Genomic DNA, 16,715 nt, shown 5'->3' on the forward strand with positions numbered 1-16,715 from the left:
CCAACCCATCCTGGCCTTATTAGGTTGTGGTGCAGAAACTATTCAGGTGAAGACTTGGATTAGTTGTCATGCGGAGAACCACACTCAGACGAGTTTTTCTTGAGAATATTACTGGCTCATGAGCTTAATTGCGGAAAGCCGGTAATATCCGAAAGAAAAATGTAGACTCTGACGTATCAGTAGAACATGTTGTGCAGGTGATTAACTAGAACTATCCCATTTTTGGTTCTCTGACCTCATGCTCGTGACTTTGGACCTTTGAACCTATGCGTTACCATGTTTGCGTTACCATGCTTGTGTTATCATGTTTGTGTTACCATGTTTGCGCTACCATGTTTGCTTTACCATGTTTGAATATGTGGCATCCATGCATCCATGCATTCATACATTCATTAAAAAACCCATCTTTTTCCATAAAAAAAAAACATGATTTTTCCAAAAAAATTTAGAGAATTTTCTTTGCAAACATTATAGGATTAAGTTATGGAAAAAAGGTATACCAAAAAGTACGGTTTCAAAGCGCCTGATGTGGAAAAACTGATAGAGTTAGCATCTTCTGTACAAGATCCTTGTAATTTTAGGAAAAGTTATGGAAAGCTTTTGCCTATTTTGAACACTCATGTTGATGAAGGACTTCTCAAAACTCTGGTTCAGTTCTATGATCCCGTCTACCGGTGTTTCACCTTTCCAGACTACCAGTTGGTACCGACCTTGGAAGAATATGCCAATCTTTTGGGTATTCCCGTGTCTGACAAAATACCCTTCAATGGTTTGGAAGCCATTCCTAAGTCACACGTCATTGCATCAAGTATCCACATGAAAAAGTCTGAAGTAGAGAGTAATTGGACTACCAAAGGAAACCTCCCGGGTTTAAATTCACACTTCCTAATAAAGAAAGCCTTTGATTTCATCGAAACTGGTAGCATGATAGCTTTTGAAGCTATACTAGCCTTGCTCATCTATGGGTTGGTTCTGTTTCCCAATGTCGACAACTTTGTTGATATCAATGCCATAAAGATCTTTCTGATTGGAAATCCCGTTCCGACTTTGCTTGGTGACATGTATTTCTCTGTCCATCATAGGAATCGCCAAGGCGGTGGAATCATTGTATGTTGTGCACCTTTATTGTTCAAATGGATTGTTTCACACTTACCTGAGTCTCCTATTTTCACAGAAAACCGAGAAGGCTTGCGTTGGCCTCGAAGACTTATGTCTCTTACTAATAATGATATTCATTGGTATACCTTGGCTCGCTGTGGTACAGAAACCATTGATAGTTGTGGGGAGTTCGCCAACGTACCCCTCATTGGTACGCAAGGAGGAATTAACTACAATCCGGTCCTAGCCCGACGACAACTCGGGTATGCAAATTCAACTAAACCCGTTGGTCCCACAGTGGAAGGTTACTTCTACCGAGAAGGGGATAATCCTCAAAGGTTGAAAGCAAGAATGGTGAGAGCTTGGTACGACGTCCGATGGAAAGAAAAAGGTGAGGAAAGAAATTGCATTGCTATGGACACCTACACCTGCTGGGTAAAGAAAAGAGCAAAGGAGTTCCAAATGCCTTATGCTTATGAAAAACCCATGTTTCCTGCAGTGTCTCAACGATCCAACATTCCCACTATGGAGGAATACCAAGACACTTTGGCTAAGATGAGGATAGAAAAAGACGCTTGGGAAGAAAAGTTTCGTAGAACTGATGTGGAAAATAGAAAGTTGAAGAAAAGAGTGAAAGATCACGAAGAAACTCTCTATTATCAAGATGGATGGCTCATGAGCAAAGATGAGAAGATTCGTCAGAAAGACGCTGCAATCAAGAGGTACATCAAAGAAAGCAAGAAAAATCTTGAAGGCTCGACAAGCAATGCTCCGACTCCTGATGATTGGAAGAATATTGTTGACAAGCTGAGGACTGAAAAGGCCAAATTGAAAGCTCACTACGGGGAAGAAATCATGAAGCTCAAGCTGCACAATGCATTTGGTTCTTCGTCTGATGAAGATGCTTAGGATTTTTTAGCTTTTTATTTATCATTTGCGTTTGTAAGGAGCTACGCTCCAATGTTGTAACATTTCCCATTTATTCAATAAAAGAATAGTTTGTGTTCCAATGTTTGCAAGGAAATAATCTTTAAAGTATTTGGAAAAATCATAAATTTCTTTTTACATACATCATTCTGCATATCGAGTCCGTTGTATAGAGTCTCATCTTTTGGATCTTTCTCCAATAGATCGTCAAGCTGTCGCGTCTCAAAGTTTCTCGACCGCGCTCGCAATCAGATCACAGATACAATACTCGTTCAAGCAGAAGAAGAGTAATGGAACACTCTGAACAAGAGAATATTGAGCTTCGTGATACAGTGACCACCCTTCAGGAAAAGTTGGAAAGTCTCACTACTCTGGTTGACTCCTTAATGGCCACACAGAATCAGCCGCCGCCACCCAACAGCCAAGCAACAGTAACATCTGAAGTCACTACTCCAGTTTCTACAGTTGCGTTCGGTATTCCATCTTTCTCCATGCCAGAAGGTTGGGGCACGCCTTTCAGCTTTGGTGCAGGTTTTCGCCATAATTTCTCTGGGGTTCAAACAACCACAACTGAAGCGCCTGCTGCACAAGGTTCGGCGTTTATTCCACTTTCAGGGGTAACTTTTTCCCAAATCACTATGACACTTTCTCAACCCACTATGACAGTTCCGACCCCTACGGTTCACACTGTTCCTTATGATGGCAATGAGATTTATCATGATCAAGGTGATAACACAAATCAGCGTAATCTTGTGGGAGATCTCCAAGAGCAGTTTAACAAGATGCAGCTGGAAGTTAAAGCTATCCGTGGAAAAGATTTGTTTGGAAAGAATGCCCAGGAGCTATGTTTGGTTCCCAGTGTACAAATACCTGCTAAATTCAAGGTCCCAGACTTTGAGAAGTACAAAGGTAGTTCTTGTCCACAAAGCCATCTTGTGATGTATGCCAGGAAGATGTCTACTTATGCAGATAATCATCAGTTGCTTATCCATTACTTTCAAGACAGTTTGACTGGTGCCGCACTGAAGTGGTACACAGGCTTGGATAGCACTAATATTCGAACATTCAATGACCTAGGTGAGACCTTTGTCCGACAATACAAGTATAACTCGGATATGGCTCCGGACAGAGATCAGCTTCGATCCATGGCTCAGAAAGACCATGAAGCTTTCAAAGAGTATGCCCAACGATGGAGAGAAACTGCTGCTCAGATTAATCCACCGTTAAAAGAGAAAGAGATGACAAAGATCTTCTTGAATACTCTCAGTCCGTTTTATTATGAACGCATGATTGCTAGTGCTCCAAGTGATTTCACCGAAATGGTAAACATGGGTATGCGTTTAGAAGAAGGAGTCCGAACCGGACGCCTAACTAAAGAAGGTGGATCTTCAAGCGGAACCAAAAAGTTCGGAAGTGGTTTCCCAAAGAAGAAGGAACAAAGTGTTGACATGGTATCCCAAGGGAGGCCAAGAGGAAATGTCAATCGTCAACGACAGGTAGCTGCTATTGCACCAGCCGTTAATACAGCACCTAATCCGGGATTTACCCCGCAGTTCCAACAACAACAGCCTCGACCACAGGCTCAACAGTTTAACAATAATCAGAATCGTGTGCAAAGAGCTCCACAGTTCGATCCGATTCCAATGACCTACACAGAATTGTACCCTGCTTTGATTGAAAGAGGTCTTGTTCAAACTAAAGCACCACCACCAGTACCTGAGAAACTACCATGGTGGTACAAAGCTGAGGTCTCATGCCCTTATCATCAAGGAGCGCCTGGCCATGATCTTGAGCATTGCATAGCTTTGAAATATGAAGTTCAGAGGTTGGTTAGATCTAATCTCCTCTCTTTCAGAAATTTGAATCCTAATGTGCAAGCAAATCCGCTGCCCAATCATGGAGGGCATGTTGTAAACATGGTGTATGGATGTCCTGGTCCATACCGAGTCTATAATATCAATTTCTCAAGAGCAGATTTGGTACAAATGCACGCCACTCTCTGTCGAGGGCCGAGTTTTCGCCAGCATCACTATGGTTCCTGTAGCATATGTTGTGTAGATCCTCACGGATGTTCGATTGTGAGAAGAGATCTCCAAGTACTGTTGGATAATGGTACTATTCAGATCTACAGAAATAGGGATGAAAATGAAGTTAACATGATAGGATGTTATCCGCATGAGCTTTTAGTCTCAGATATCAACTCGGAAATGCCTAAAGTTAACATCATCGTTCCTCATTTCAACATGCCTGAGCGCATAGAAGTTACCTACAACAAGCCAAGGGTTCCTGTTGCTCCTTTGATCATTTGTCTACCTGGACCTGTTCCTTATGACTCTGACAAGGCAGTTCCATACAACTATAATGCTACAATGATAAAGAATGGACAAGAAGTTCCTTTACCTACTCTTTCATTTGTCGTAAATATTGCTGATGTGAGTCGAGTAACAAGAAGTGGACGTGTGTATACTCCACTACCTCCAAAGCAGCCTGTTGCTCCTACAGCCGGACAAAATCCTATCAATACACCAGTAGGAAATCCTGTGGAAATTCCTGTCAGTAATACAAACACTGATGTTGGTCAATCCAGTGGAACCAATGTCAATCCTGACTTTGACGAAATTTTGAAGCTTATCAAAAGAAGTGAATACAAGATTGTGGATCAGCTTATGCAGACTCCTTCAAAAATCTCAATACTTTCATTGCTTTTAAACTCAGAAGCCCACAGGGAAGCCCTGATGAGAGTTTTGGATCAGGCTTTTGTAGATCAAGATGTGACTGTTGATCACTTTGATGGGATAATAGCCAACATAACTGCTTGCAACAATTTAAGCTTCTGTGATGAAGAACTCCCCGAGGAGGGTAAAAATCACAATCTTGCTTTGCACATTTCTATGAACTGTCAGTCAGACTCTTTGTCCAATGTGTTGGTAGACACTGGATCTTCCTTGAATGTGATGCCAAAGACGACTCTTGCTCGCTTGTCTTACCAAGGAATGCCTATGAAGTTCAGTGGTGTAGTTGTCAAAGCATTTGATGGATCGCGAAAATCTGTTATCGGCGAAGTCAATCTTCCCATGACAATTGGTCCACATACATTCCAAATCACCTTCCAGGTCATGGACATTCAAGCTGCTTATAGCTGCCTGTTAGGACGACCATGGATCCATGAAGCAGGGGCAGTAACGTCTACGCTCAATCAAAAGTTAAAGTTTGTAACAAATGGAAAATTGGTAACAATAAGTGGAGAACAAGCCTTGATGGTGAGCCATTTATCCAATTTCTCTTTCATTGGTGCTGATGATGTGGAAGGAACTCAGTTCCAAGGTCTCTCTTTAGAAGACGAATCTTCCAAGAAGAAAGCATCAATCTCTTCTTACAAAGAGGCGGTAAAAGTAGTGAAAGATGGAACTACCACTGGCTGGGGGCAAGTTGTGATCCCTACCAAGAATGAAACTAGAGCAGGACTCGGATGTTCACCAACATTCTCAAACTGCACCAAGAAGGATGAAACCCTTCGTCCGATCAAAGAAACATTCATTAGTGGAGGATTCCTTAACCCAATTCCTCAAGAGGTCAATGTCCTTATTGAAGAATGCATCGAAGAAGGTCTCTCTGATACTGAAGAAGAATGGAAATGTTATCTCAATGACTCAGGATACATATCTCAGGAAGAACCATATCCTCCGTCACAGAAATCTAAAGGCAAAGAAACTGAGCCTGTTTCTGCAGAGATCTGGGACACCTTGGGACAACCAAGTGGAAAATTTGATTATATGGTGAAATATACTGCACCTGAAAGTTCAAAGATTGCGATTGAGGATATCCAACCAACTGGATGGGGAGATTCCTTTGAATATAATAGTCAACCAGAAGAGGCTTATCAGCCTTGTCAATTTTCTCAGCAGCCTGAAATTACTGAAGATTTCAGCTTCAATGCATCTACCAAGATTAACAATCCTGAAGGTGGTTATTATCACATAAATGCCATTTTTGAAGATGAAGGGGAAGATGGTCCCGCAGTTGACTCAGAAAGTGTCGCTGACAATGAGTCTCTTCATCCTGAAGACTGGGAAATACATCCTGAAGATCCTGAAGATTGTGACTCATCTTATGCTCTTCAAGAAGTAGAAAAAGACCGTTTCAACTCTACAAAGAACAAGGGTGACAAACCAGGACCTTCAAATCCTGCCCGACCAGCGGTCAATGTCAATACTGAAGACAATCCTGAGGATAATTTTCCTGAATACATAATACACAGAGGAGTTCGTTGCTACTGGAAAGCTGTCGACGTTCCGAATGTTGTTCGCCGCTCAAAGTAATCACCTCGCTGTTATTTTGACCTCCTGCCTTGCCCAAAGCAGAGAGATGTTTTATAGGGCTTTGCTTTTAAATGTTCCGCCCAAATAACTTTGTGTATAGGGCTTTGTTTTAAAAGTTTCCCTCTTTGTCCTGCCCAAGACAAATGAGTTTGTGTTTAGGGCTTTGTTTCAAAAATGAATCATAAATAAAGCGTCATTTTGAATTCCCTACATTATATGTTTTATTTTTGCTTTTTCTGGAAATGGTAATCCTAAAAAACCAAAATAAAAAATAATAAAAAAAAAAACTTTTTCAAAAAAAAATCTGCATACACTCTTGCATTCATAAATTTTCTGAAATAAATATAAATCACATGTGCATATTTACTATTGATAAACCCATTGAATGCAATAACCCTATGCCCTCTCCCAACTTTGAGTTTCCTGTGTTCGAAGCCGAAGAAAAGGAAGAAGAGGAGATCCTGGACGAGATCTCTCGACTACTTAAGCACGAGGAAAGAGCCATTCTGCCTCACAAAGAGCCTTTAGAAAAGATCAACTTGGGTTCTGAAGAAGACAAAAAAGAAGTGACCATTGGATCGCTGCTTGATACTGATATCAAGAGTAAGTTGACAGACCTTCTCAAAGAATATGTTGACGTATTTGCCTGTTCCTACCAAGACATGCCTGGGTTGGATACCAATATTGTTCAGCATTACTTGCCATTGAAGCCAGAATGTCCGCCAGTTAAGCAGAAATTGCGAAGGACTCACCCTGATATGGCTAACAAGATCAAAGTGGAAGTTCAAAAACAGCTCGACGCAGGTTTTCTTGTCACCTCTGAGTATCCTCAATGGTTGGCCAACATAGTGCCAGTTCCGAAGAAAGATGGCAAAGTCAGAATGTGTGTTGATTACCGTGACTTAAACAAGGCCAGTCCAAAAGATGACTTTCCATTACCACATATCGACATGCTGGTTGATAACACTGCTAAGTTCAACGTCTTTTCCTTCATGGACGGGTTCTCCGGTTATAATCAGATCAAGATGGCTCCTGAAGACATGGAGAAGACATCTTTCATCACCCCATGGGGTACCTTTTGCTACAAAGTGATGCCGTTTGGATTAAAGAATGCAGGCGCAACTTACCAAAGGGCGATGACTACTCTCTTTCATGACATGATGCATAAAGAAATTGAAGTTTATGTGGACGACATGATAGCCAAGTCCAGCACAGAAGAAGAACATATTGAATACCTTTTGAAGTTGTTTCAACGACTAAGGAAATATCAGCTTCGCTTGAATCCTAACAAATGTACTTTTGGGGTTAGATCTGGAAAACTCTTGGGGTTCATTGTCAGCCAAAGAGGTATTGAAGTAGATCCCGACAAAGTCAGAGCTATTCAAGAGATGCCTGCACCAAAGACTGAAAAACAAGTAAGAGGATTTCTCGGACGATTAAACTATATCTCCAGGTTTATCTCTCAAATGACTGCTACTTGTGGGCCAATTTTCAAGCTTCTCCGCAAAGATCAAGGGGTTGTATGGACTGAAGATTGCCAGAAAGCGTTCAACAGTATCAAGGAATACCTGTTAGAACCACCAATATTGATTCCTCCAGTTGAAGGGAGACCACTAATCATGTACCTTACCGTGTTGGAAGAATCCATGGGTTGTATGCTTGGACAACAAGATGAAACCGGTAAGAAGGAGCATGCCATCTATTACCTGAGTAAGAAATTCACAGACTGTGAGTCTCGTTACTCCATGCTCGAAAAAACATGTTGTGCTTTGGCTTGGGCTTCAAAACGTCTCCGCCAGTACATGATCAACAATACTACTTGGTTAATCTCCAGAATGGATCCGATCAAGTACGTCTTTGAAAAGCCTGCCTTAACAGGAAGGATTGCCCGATGGCAAATGCTGTTATCCGAATATGACATTGAATACCGTGCTCAAAAAGCAGTCAAAGGAAGCATTCTCGCCGATCAATTGGCGCATCAACCAATTAATGAATATCAATCTCTCAAGTTTGACTTTCCTGACGAAGATGTCTTGTACTTGAAGATGAAAGATTGTGACGAACCGTTACCTGAAGAAGGTCCTGATCCTGGATCAAGATGGGGCCTAATTTTTGATGGAGCTGTTAACGCTTTTGGCAATGGAATTGGGGCAATCATCATCACTCCCAAGGGTACTCATATCCCGTTCTCCGCCAGACTGCTATTTGATTGCACCAACAACATCGCAGAATATGAAGCTTGTATCATGGGTCTCGAAGAAGCCATTGACTTAAGGATCAAAATCCTAGACATATATGGAGATTCAGCCCTTGTGATCAACCAAATCAAAGACAAATGGGAAACTTACCACCCTGGCTTGATTCCTTACAGAGATTATGCAAGACGTCTTTTGACTTTCTTCAACAAGGTTGAATTGCATCATATACCTCGAGATCAGAATCGAATGGCAGACGCCTTGGCTACTCTATCTTCCATGTTCAAAGTCAATCATTGGAATGATATGCCTAAAGTCAGAATTACGCGCCTTGAAAGGCCCGCCTATGTGTTTGCAACCGAAGCAGTCATCGATGATAAACCGTGGTTCCACGACATCAAACGCTTCCTTCAAACTCAAGAGTACCCACTTGGGGCATCAAACAAAGATAAGAAAACTCTAAGAAGACTTTCTGGCAGTTTCTTCCTGAATGGAGATGTGCTATACAAAAGAAACTTCGATATGGTTTTGCTCAGATGCGTGGATAGACACGAAGCAGACATGTTAATGCATGAAGTGCATGAAGGGTCCTTTGGAACTCATTCAAACGGGCATGCAATGTCCAAGAAGATCTTAAGAGCAGGATACTATTGGTTGACAATGGAATCAGACTGTTACAAACACGTGAAGAGATGTCACAAGTGCCAGATCTACGCAGATAAGATCCATGTGCCACCAACTCTACTCAACGTTCTCTCATCTCCGTGGCCTTTCTCCATGTGGGGTATCGACATGATTGGAATGATCGAACCGAAAGCTTCAAACGGTCATCGTTTCATCTTGGTAGCAATTGATTACTTCACCAAATGGGTCGAAGCAGCATCTTACGCCAATGTTACAAGACAAGTGGTTGTGAGGTTTATCAAGAATAACATCATTTGCCGATATGGTATTCCCAGCAAAATCATTACTGACAATGGTTCAAACTTGAACAACAAAATGATGAAAGAATTGTGTGAGGAATTCAAGATTGAGCATCATAACTCTTCTCCTTACAGACCAAAAATGAACGGCGCAGTTGAGGCTGCTAACAAGAACATTAAGAAGATCGTCCAGAAAATGGTCGTCACTTACATAGACTGGCACGAAATGTTGCCATTTGCTTTACATGGATACCGTACTTCAGTGCGTACTTCAACAGGGGCAACTCCCTTTTCCCTAGTATACGGCATGGAAGCTGTGCTCCCCGTAGAAGTTGAAATACCATCAATGAGAGTCCTCATGGAGACTAAGTTTTCAGAGGCTGAATGGTGTCAAAGCAGATAGGATCAGTTGAACTTAATCGAAGAAAAACGTATGACTGCTCTATGCCATGGACAGTTATACCAAGCAAGGATGAAACAAGCCTTCAACAAAAAGGTTCGACCTCGTGAATTTCGAGAAGGCGACCTCGTGCTTAAAAAGATCTTGTCTTTTCAACCAGATTCTAGGGGCAAATGGTCTCCTAATTACGAAGGCCCGTATGTTGTCAAAAGAACATTTTCTGGCGGCGCCGTGATTCTTGCAACCATGGATGGTGATGAACTCCCACATCCTGTGAATGCTGATGCAGTCAAGAAATACTTTGTCTAAAAAAAGAACAAAAGAACAGCTCGGTAAGTCGAAAACCCGCAAAGGGCGACTTAGGCAAAAATGAGCGTCTCGGTGGACTGAAAACCCGAAAGGGCGGTCCAGGCAAAAATTAGAGACAATAAACAGAAAAAAATTCATCCTGGTAGATTGAAAACCTGAAAGGGCAATCTAGGCAAAAATTAGGGATTTATGACAAAGTAACTGCATCAGTTCGTACTTCGTCACCTGAGGAGTCTTTTTCATCAAAGGATCTTCAATCAAATCATCGCCAATCTGAAGCGACAAGCACAGTTGGAACTCAAAGTTGTTAGGAGGAATAGTGGTTATTGCTTTCAATGTAGCCTTTTCCGCATAATTACCATTTCCAACTTTTGTAAATACTCTATGGAATCACGCCTTTAGCTGATTTTCATCCTATTAAATAAATTTGAGCCTTGTGCCCATTTGTTTGCAATCTCTACTTTCTTTTAGCTTGCAAAATGACGCTTTAATTGTGTTATTCACTTTTGAAAGAAAAAAAAGAGAAAAAATTTTTTAAATGAATTTACTTCACTTTTTCAAAATAAAAGCGAAATTTTCCTTTGAGTTGTGAACAACAGAAGGAACATCAACAGCTATCTCCATGGGATGAATCAAAGATTATGATAGGAAAAGCTCTTCTATCCCCAGTGAAGAAGGTCTTCTATCCCCAGTGTCGAAGATTTTCTATCTCCAGTGAAAAGGTTCTTCCATCTCAATAAGAAAAAATGCTTATCTTCCCCAGAGAAGTTTAAAGCACGCAACACCATTCATCACCTGTGTTATCTACACCGTGTTGAAGAACATTTGCCAAGTATCTGGTTGTATTGCGACGTCAGTCCTTCTCCAGTATATACTCCTCTGTCTGTCAGTATCGTCAGTATGCATGCTACATTCATGACATTCATCATTCATACATATTTGCATCATTTATGCATTCTTGCATTTTTCAATGATTGCTTCGAAATCATTCATTCAGGATATATCTATCCCAAAAAAAAAAAAAGAAGAAGAAAAAAAGAAAAAAAAAGCAAAAAAGAGAAAAAAAAAGAAAAAAGAAAAAGAAAAAGAAACGGGTATGGGCGTGTCATCTCTCCAGTAGGTTGTCACCCATAAGCAGAAATAACATCTTCTTTCTCCAGTTCCCCACTGAGATCATTCCTCGTGGAAGAAGGTTGCTTCAGTTTCTCCTCTCCAAAACAAAGGAGAAAATCCTCAGTTGAGTTCATTCCTCGTGGGTACAAAGTCTTGTTTGACTGTTTCTTTCCAGTTCATTCTTGGTTAGAACCCTACCTTTACCAGAAATTCAAATTCCGATTCCCCAAACAGAGTCGTGAAAAACAGACAATAAGTAATAGCCTCATCGTCTGAGCAGTTTATGTTTCTTTCAAAAGATTTTCCTCTCTAGGAAATCAATCATGAAGACCATTTGACAATCAGGGCCTTATTACTGTTCACAAGGCTGAATAACCAGTAATTTCCCTAACAAAGTCTCCAGGATCATTTTATCACTCGGCTGATAATTGATCATATCTTCAAAACCACTATCACGAGGCTGGTAGTCGGAAACCTTCTTGTTCTGGTTATATTATTTAACATGTCTATCTCAATGCTGATAGTCGGTAATATTAACCGAACCTTTGAAACTCTTTTTGCCATGTCAAGTCTATCACCATGCTGATAGTCGGTAACACAGTTTCATACCTTTCACCTTCACATTATTAACAAGTCTATCCCTGTGCTGATAGTCGGTAATGTCGATAGGTAAGCTTTTCTTACAAAGCTATCATTCCCCGGTGAAGCATACACTTGCTTTCCCGAAAAAGGAAAAAAAAACGAATCCTCTTCCTAAAACGGATTGAGGAATCCTTCCCAATCTCTTTTCCCCAGCGGAGTCAGTTCTTGATATCCCCTCGGTAAAGATATCCTTGCATCATTCGCAATTTTGGTATCTTAGGTCCAAAATTCGCGTCTTCTGATATTTAAGTCTCTTCCACCCTATCAAAACGAAGATTTTCAATCTTCATGTCTCAGGTTGAAGAAACTTAAATAGGGGCATCTGTCATACCCCAATTTTTGACCTAAGATACCACCTCATATCATAGCATATGCATCATTTGCATCTCTAACAAATTGCATAGTTTGTGTTTGCTACTTGTGACTCAGCAGGATTTGATCAGGAAATCACTCATTAGTACAAGTAACAATCAATTAGGGTTTTGTTCTCCCTCCATCTCAAATGAATCATTTTCATCAACAATCAACATTTGGTCCTCAGAGATTCATTTCAACAAGCTCAAAGGCTCTGAATCAACCAAGTTAGGGTTTTAACTGAAGATAGTATGCTCCTGACTTTTGCTCAGGATTTGACCTAATGACTTGGGACATGACCTCAAGACCCCAAGTACATCATTTTGGCCTAATCTATTGGCTCAAGACATCTCCTACACAAGGATTGATCAACAGTGAAATTTCAAGTCATCAGAATTAGGGTTTTGAACTATCAGGGACCAAAATCAGGGATCACATTTGGGAAACCCTAAAAACCCCCAGGAAGTCAATCAAATGTTTCAATCATCCTCAAATAATCCCTATGACAACATCCAATGGAAATTACATTTCAATTCAAGATCCACAGTCATCAATTTCATCAGGTCGACAATTAGGGTTTTTGACCTAATTCACTGAACCACTGACTTTTTAATCAGGACATGGTGCCACAACTCAAACCATGGCTCAATATCTTCCAATAACTCAATATTATCCATTCATACCATTCATTTGGTAAGGATAGCCTGGTTCATTTGAAATCTCCGAAAACGCGATTCGTTTGAAAAAGTCAACTGTACAAGATCACCATTGACTTTTGGGGAATTTTGGTCAACCATGACTTTTGAAGTTTTGAATCATCAATATATGATATATGAAGTCATTTGATCAAGAAAAATCAAGAAAATCAATCAAGAATCAAAAAGTCAAAGTTTGACTTTCATACTTAGAAAATTTTTTCTAAGTGTTTTTCATGGTTTTTTCCAAACTTTGGAAGGGAATTTCTCAAAATTTCACCTACAAACTGAAAAAAACTTCCAACATGAAAGTTGTAGATTTTGATCCAATAAACAACTTTGACACATATAAATGTTTTCCATAAGATCAACCATTTAAGAGATATGGAGCTTCAAAGTTGGCATCTTTGGAAAATTTCACTTGAAACTTCATTTTTCTCAAAGTTCATGGATCTTTTTCACCCATTTCCTTAAGGGTCTTGAAGAAACTTTCAACTAGGGTTTTGAAGTATGTAACATGAGCTTTCCAAAATGTCCAAGAGCATGAAAAAATATGGAGTGTAGCTATGGTTTTGATTTTTGCAATTAGAAGCCATTATGCATGAAATTACAAGCCATTTTCACTAAGTTCAAATACTATATGGCTTATAATTCAAGTGATGACACACCAAAGCAATGATTGAATGATATTTTTCTGATTTGAGATCAGAATGGAAAGAGATAAGAAGCTTAGAGAAATAACCATGGTTAAGTCACTTTAACCATTTTGCATTAAATGGTAAGATTCCTTTCTATCTCCAAATGCCAAATCATCACTTCTTGAAGCAAGTTGCAAAGCTCTGAGTTCAGACACTTTGGCCTATAAATAGAGGTCATTTCCACTCTTCAATTCACACCAAAACCTCACAAAGCATATGTTTTCTCTTTCTTTCTTGAATTACAAGTTTCTTCGTTTTCAAAGAGGTAGAAAACTCAACCTCTAAACCTTGCAAGTTATGAGTAAAGTGATGCTTCTCACAAGCCACAAACATCATATGGGATGTGTTTGATCCATCCATACACCCCAAAAACACCTAAAACTAAAAATCACTACCTCACTTCTCAAATATGCATAACCTAAGCTTTATCATGCCAAAATCAATTCCAGGCCATATCTGTCCAAGTCAACACTTCTAACACCATTCATATACTTCATATGAACTGTCCCAACCATCATCCATGATCTGAAACACCTCCATCATCAAATTCGATTCACTCTCCAAAGCTCTGCAGATCGGGTTCCATAGCTTAGCCCAGATGAATTCAAACTGTTCCAAGCATCCAAACACCTCCAGGCACGATTTCAATTTCCGGTTGGCCGTTTTTGAAGGTAAGCTCTCTTGAACTTCAAACTCATACATACATGCATCATAAATGAAAAATTGAGTTGCTATCTTGTTTCTACACTATCACTGATCAATAGCCCTCAATCAATTTCATAATTCATCAATCATACACAATTTTAGAATGAATCATAGAATTAGGGTTCTTCGTGTTCATCAGAGAATCAATGGCCCTAGAGTTAAAATAAATGAAATCAAAGACCACCATCATGTTCCTCGTGAAAAACCGAGTGAGATAGACCCTTTGATCAATCAAAACAACACAGATTTGAAGAAATTCAAAAATCAGTTAGGGTTGTGTTCTTGGCGCCAGATTTGGTTTGGGAAATTCAAATTCTTGATTTAAAATATATTTTATCAAACGCGTATGTTTAACAAGCCACAAGCGTGGCTCAGTTGGTCCAGGTTTTGGCCGGTGAGAGAGAGGGCGTGGGTTCAAGCACTAGTAGGACCAAAACCATTTTTTTTGACACTATTTTTCTTTCATTTTTTTAACAAACTTCACCAATTATTTAACCAATCAAATTAACTCATTTTTCACTCATTTTTTACACACCTCTTATTTAATATACATATTTTGACAATATCAAAAAAAATCACAAAAAAGGATTTATTTAATATGGTTTTAACTAGGTTTAAAATGATACATTTTTAAGTATTTTTAAATACTTTAAATATTGTTTTTCATTTAATTTTCAAACCTAATCACTTGTAAATATTTTGTGATCAAACCCTAAATCACTTAGGTCTTAATTAAGCATTAAAATTTGATTTAAACTTAATTAAGTTGACTTTTATCAAATTCAAATCATTTTAAAACAAGCGATCGCGATTCTTTTTTCAAAGACGATAAACCATTTCTTTTTGAAACTATTGATTAAATCTTTTTAATTGATCAATTGATTTTCAAAACGATGTGGGGCCTCTCGAATATTAGAGAGTATAAGTCCCTTTCCTCTTTCTTTTTACAGTTTTTCTTTGTACAGAAAACTCTTTCAAAACAAACTTTCAAACTGTTTTTCAAACGACGAAACCTCGCGTTTTTTAACAAAATAATCAATCATGTTTTATAAAATAAAACATGGGCCTCCATGTAGGTATAAGTCCCATTCCCGTACATGAAATTAGGTATTTCATTGTACAAACACCTTTTTGTACATATCTCGATCAATTTGTTTTTTAACTCCGAACAACAGATCAAAAATGAAGGTTTTCTTTAAATCTTCCCAAAAATATACCATGGGCCTCCATGTAGGTATAAGTCCCAAGCCCTTTTGTAAATACCTGTTTACATAGCTTTGAATAAATTCAAGTGGACCTCTCCTCGAGTATAAGTCCCGAGTTCTCGTGTATACAAATGGATCATGCTTACAGGTATATTTCCTTCATAAACTCCATTATATACACACACTTTGTCATATATATAATTTGTTCATACCTGTTCATGTTTGTTCATACTTGTTCATGTTTGTTCATATGTGTGATATGTGTGCTTATTCAACTTAGTACAACACTAGGATCCCCATAGCCTCCTACTGGGCTTCGTGCAAAGAATCTGCCTAGTTTAGGTTAGGACATAGAGTATGGTTTCCCGGTGAAATCGCTCTAAGAGCTCAAACCAACTATACCATGCCTCCCCTTGGGCTTTGTACAAATGAGTGACCCTCCCATAGCCTCCTCTTGGGCTTACAATGCAAGGACCCTGGATTGTCCCTCCCATAGCCTCCTCTTGGGCTTACAATGCAAGGACCCTCGGATAGCCTCCTCTTGGGCTTCGTACAAGGACCCACGGGCTTCTTATAAGCATCCCAAATATCCAAAACAAATACCCTAGGAGATTAGACATTTATCATCTCTATGATAGGAGTATCTCATCTATATCATCACAAACAATCAATCAATCAATCAATCAAATTTATCAAACTTTTTTGCCACAAGGCTGGCTAATCAATCAAACCTTTTTGCCACCATACTGGCTGATTAATCAAAGTTTTTGTCACAAGGCTGACTTCATTGAAACTTTTGCCACAAGGCTGGCTGATTAATCAAAACTTTTTGTCACAAGGCTGACTTCATTGAAAGTTTTTGCCACAAGGCTGGCTAAAAAACATCTTTATCATTCTAAGCGCCATAAGTGGCATGGCTCAGGGCTTATAATGAAAAGATTTTCAAACAAAATCAAACAGATGTATGTGATGATATAGATTAGATACATCGAACATTTAGATGACATTTGTCTCTTATCCTTTGCTTCCACTAGCATAAGTGGGAACTACGATTGCTCTGACTTTCTCAACATCCCTTTGAGAATACGTAGGCACAAGGTCGTATCCTTGGCGAGCAAAACTTCTCCCTCAA

This window comes from Vicia villosa, linkage group LG5 (assembly GCF_029867415.1).
Source record: "Vicia villosa cultivar HV-30 ecotype Madison, WI linkage group LG5, Vvil1.0, whole genome shotgun sequence".
In the NCBI taxonomy this organism is placed as follows: Eukaryota; Viridiplantae; Streptophyta; class Magnoliopsida; order Fabales; family Fabaceae; genus Vicia; species Vicia villosa.